Source organism: Orycteropus afer, unplaced genomic scaffold (genome assembly GCF_000298275.1).
Source record: "Orycteropus afer afer isolate SDZICR_OR568_19922 unplaced genomic scaffold, OryAfe1.0 scaffold00289, whole genome shotgun sequence".
NCBI lineage: Eukaryota > Metazoa > Chordata > Mammalia > Tubulidentata > Orycteropodidae > Orycteropus > Orycteropus afer.
This window is the reverse complement of record NW_006921876.1, coordinates 3,696,517-3,701,843: the sequence shown is the minus strand read 5'-3', so window position 1 is coordinate 3,701,843 and position 5,327 is coordinate 3,696,517.

Sequence of the window (5,327 nt, the reverse complement as noted above, 5' to 3'; positions counted from 1 at the left end):
TATGGATCCAACTACTTTTTTTTTTTTTTTTTTTGCATGAGGAGATTCAGTTTTGTTAACACAGTTCATCGTTTTTTAATTAGGATATTTGTTTCCAATTTTAAGTAGATTTTGTGAAAATTATTTTCAATAATAAGATTGCCTGTAGTTGTAGATGAGGGACTGAGATCCAGAAAGCAAAACTTTTCTAAAATCATACATCTAGTAGTGGCAGAACCAAGTCACTTACCAGTCCTATCATCTAGAGATTTCCAATCTCTTTGCAAGAGGTGAAGAATTTGCCTTGTACTTAACATGGCTTTCAGTAATGGAAAGAATTTGAAGGCAGATGTAAAGGACATTGAGGAAAGATCTTAAGGAAAATCAAACAAAATTTGTTTTCCTTTCACTTTAGTTAGAGAAATGACATGCCTAAAACTGATCCTAATCCAAAATGTACATTCCAGGGATAAGATGTGCCCATTTTAAAATGTGTTCTGGTGCAATTAAGAGATACACTTAAGATAGGAATTAATTTTGATCATCCTGCTTAGAGTTCTTTTAAAAGAGTACATAGAGAAAATTGTAACATTCTTCAGCATCTCTCCCCTGCTGCCTCACTCCTTCAAACATGTCACAATATAAAACCAAAATGAGATTCTAGGTCTCCCAACCAGGTTTTAGTTCTTAATTGGCTTTTTTCCAGTAGACCACTGTTTCTTTTTTCTTTTCTCAAATTTCTAAAATTTGTGATTTGGGTGAAAGTTTACAGAGCAAATTCACTTTCCATATAATAGTTCATACACATTTTGTTTCATGACACTGATTTCAATCCCCACAATGCAATAGCTCTCTTCCCACTTCCTCTCGGTGGTTAACTTTTCCCTGTGTCCTTCTTTCCTATGCATTCCTGCCCTCTGAGTGGACCACTATTTCTTATGTAAACATGAGGAAGATGTCAGCATCTGAAACAAACAGGCTAGAGATGTTCCATCTCCCTCAGAAGGGCAGGGACTGGGTCTACCTCTGTGTTCCAGAAGGCAAATCATCCACTGTGACAGCTCTACACTGTGCTCTTGGCTCTGGAGACCACTAGTTATGTTTCTTTAGCTTGCCCAATGAACCCTGGACTAACTCAGCTGTAGTCATCCAAACAATAAATATTGATGACTCTGCTCTGTCCTGGGGAACACATAGGTATAAATAGCTGTGGTCTCACCTTTGGTGATCTTAGGAATTAGTTGGGGAGAGAGGAGGAAATCCCTAGGCTATTAGGCCTAGCTTAGGGCTCCACAGTATCTAGGAATTGGTACAAATGGTTAATGTATTTGGCTGCTAACCAAAAGATTGTAGATTCAAGTCCACCTAGAGGCACCTCAGTCCACCCAGAGGCTCGGGAAGTCTTGGCAATTTATTTCTGAAAAATCAGCTATTGAAAACCTTTTAGAGCTCACTTCTACTGACACACATGGGGTCAACATGAATCAGAATCAACTTGACAGCAACAGCTTTTTAGCATGGAGCATAAGGAAAACTCACCCATTTCCACCCTTGATGAAGACGTCTTCAGTGACTTTGCTGTGGTGATAAAAGGACCTCAGAAAGGACAGGTGAAGCATGAGTTTTGTCAACAATCTCTTTGGTTGCTTCCTAAAGAGTCATCTCAGGTGTAGGTCAATGACAATGACAATGATTCTTCCATTCTGTGTATGGCTGTCCTCAGCTGTGCGGCCCAAGGGCTGGTAGCAATTCCAGGCAATGGGGCCTGTCCTCATTCCCATGCTTCTGACTTCTGGAACCGCTGCTTGGCCTCAGACTGGGCTGTGTCATGCTCTCTTTGTGTATTATCAGGGGGTGACTCCCAACAGGGTCCCTATGCAACCTTCACAGCTGCCATGCTGTTAGTCATCTCTTTCTCTGCACAGAAGATCCCATCAGTGTAAGTTCAGCACATCTAACATGAAATTCACTATCTCACCTCTCTATAAGCCTCAACAATGTGTTCTTCCAATATTTATTGCCTCGATTATTGGCAGCGATCTCTGACATCTCTCTCTTCTCTCTTCATATGCAACAGAGAGCCAAGATTCTAGTCTACATCAGAATTTCACACTTTTGTTCATTCTCACTGCCCTTACACTAATTAGACTCTTGAAATATATATTCTGACTGTTTTCTCTGACTCTAGCCTTTTAACTTCTCTAATTTATTCTCTATCCAACCTCCAGATTTATTCTTTCTTCCCTATGCTTAATAATCTTTGATGGATCCCTATTATTTACAGTTTAAAATCCAAACAACATAGTAAAACATTTAAGACACTACATCATCAGGATCCAACCCACCTCTCATCTGTCACTGCACTCTACCATAAACCCTGCCTCTGCATTCAAATCTCATCGGGGTATTCACTATATGTGTCCCCAGAATTTGCAACATATGTCTCTGCATGACCTTCTTCCAAGAAGGCTTAATCTGTCATAAGCATATTTATTTATGGTCAAATTCAAAAGTTACATTCTCCAGTTAATCTTTCCATCACCTTATCAGTCTGAATTAATGCCATTTTCTAAGTTCATGTGACCCTTTGCTAATATATGGGATGAGAGCCAACATTCCAGTTTGCTTGGGATGGTCTCAGTTTATGCCTACTGTCCCTGGTTATCTATTAGTGGTTTTCTCCTTTCACTCTCAAAAATGCCCAATTAGGAGCCTGAATGGTGCAAAAGGTTTGCACTCTACCACTAATCTAAAGGCTCATGCTTCAAACCTACCCAGTGGTGCCATGGAACAATTACAGACAAGACGATCCAATAGAGCAGTTCTACTCTGTAACACATGGGGTCAAGATGAGTTGGGGTAGATGAGATACAATGGGTTTGGTTTCCCCAGGGCCCCACGCAGTGCCTAACACATAGTAGCTGCTTTATGTTATTTATTTTTAAAGTGCACTGTAGTTGGAACTCAATGGATGAGTAAAGACATTTTATAAGATTATTATAATGACATTGGGAGACTAATAAAAAATTATATTGTGGAAAATATTAGTTAATTCCACCATCTCAGATCTAGTGGATTTCCTATCTGCATGAGCAGAAAGCACATGGGGAAGTTTACAAATGTGAATTCAGTGCTGCAGCTACAGCTACTCCTCAGGTGTTGAACAGCCCCAAACAGAAGTCTGAGTAGTTCACACACAGATTCTCCTAAACGTGTACCTGACAAAGCTCAACAGACTCTGGGTGAATCTGAGGCAACAGATCAACACTTCCAAAATGAAGCAAGCATCATGGAACTAGGTGTCCACTGTCCACTCAGTACAAATGTTTGAAAAGCTGTGTGCGATATCCCCCACTTAAGATAGCTCAAAAGGGTCAAGCCAGCTGCAGAACTTCCCAGAGTTAGTTAAGGCTTCTGTTAGGACTGCATCACAGTTTGAGTTCTCCCTCTGTCCAATCTTGTTTCCTTCTCCATTCCACAGATGTTGATCCCCAAAACACTGCTTAACAATCTGCTGCACACTAATCACTGCAGTGTTTGCATCCAGGGAACCTAACTCGCAACATTAGCAACAGAAATAAAAGATAAGATCTATGATTCTAAAATGCTTACAAGTTAACTAGAAAGATCAAATACATTCACAGAAATAAAAAATAAAAGTATAAGACAGATTATAAATTATAACACTCATGAAGGTAGACTCCCATGTCTCAGTTATCTGACTATTTCAAGAGGCCAGCAGCTATCGTGGTTCTAACAGCTGTTGTTTAATGAATAGACAGATGGGTAGAGGGCAAATGCATAATATAATAATTATGCATGAGATGGGCTATAAGAGTTCAGAGGAGCACATATCACTGGGGAGTTTGGTTCCTGGGGAAAGCTTCACTAAGGACGTGGCACTTGAGCATGCATTGATGTACAATAGGGAAACAGAATCACAATCTAAAATACAAGAAAAAAGTTACAAATAGTGAAGGCCAGATTAAGAAAAAGGAAATATGAGCAGCTGTCTACAGTGCCAATCTATAAAGAGCACAAAAAATCCCATTAGAAATAAAACAAATGGATAATTGTATGATTGTGTGTGTCCATACTTTTCTCAAGGATCATACTAGAGGTGACTGGAAGTAAAACAAGGAGTCCTGGTAGCACAATGGTTGAAGCATTTGGCTGCTAGCCAAAAAATTGGCAGTTCGAAACCCACCAGCTGTTCCATGGAAGAAAGACATGGCAGTCTGCTTTGGTAAAAATTATAGCATTGGAAATACTGTGAGGCAGTTCCAATCTATCCTATGGGGTCGCTGTAAGTTGGATTCGACTAGATGGCAATGGGTTTGATTTTTTTTTTTTTTTTTTGGTTTGGAAGTAAAACTCCAATGAGCCTATCAAGGTGAAGGAGAAACTTTAAGGGAGGATGCTCAGATAACAATACATAGTCACCTAACTTCCTTCTGAGGAGGCAGGTCTGGGTACACGTAGGTTTACATGTACAAAATTGTTTAGTATGTTAGAGAACTAAATTGTTTAGTATGATAGAGAGGCTGGAGACTACCACTACTATTATTCTCTAATCTTCACCCATATTGCCATCAGCCACTCCTCTAATAAATGTTGAACAATCATTTAAATATTATTAGTTTCAAGAAATATAACTTTAGGACTGGCTGGCAAGATGGCGGACTAGGCAGAAAGACTGCACAGACCCTCTTCAACAAAGAAAAGGGAAACCAATTAACAGGAGACACAGAAGACAATCCTGGACCCCTAAGCCTTGAAGGGAAGGATAAAGAAGTGGACTAAGCTCCAACTATCAGAAGAATTTTGCGTGAAAATACCAAAAAAGGAGACAGATGGAGCTGCGGTCTGGCAGCAATCCTGACAGCACAGACAGCTTGGAGATTCCTGAGTGGTGGTAGGACCTAAGAATTAACCTAAAAATCACCCTGCTAGCCAGGGACTGCACGGAGGACTGTGCATGGTGGCTGGGGAACAAACGGAGAAGGTGAAGAGAAAGGTGGGCTGAGTTGTGGAATTTTGCTGGTCCGGAGGGCACCGCCATTTTGAAGGTTTAAAAAGCAGTTTGACTATTTTGGATATTTAAAGAGACAGAGCTCTCACAGATTCCTGGGGCTTAAGAACACGTTCTGCTTTCCAGCAACCCCAAGGACACCCGGGACCTGCACGACTGACAAGGTATGACATTCCTCTTGTTACTCTTATACCCCACACCTGCTTGGTGAATGGAGGCGTGGCCATCCCCCACTCGCACCTACCTTCTGGGCCCACAGGAACTCCATCAAAGTCTGTGTGCTCAGACAGAGCCTGGGTGTCCTGCCCTGTCCTCC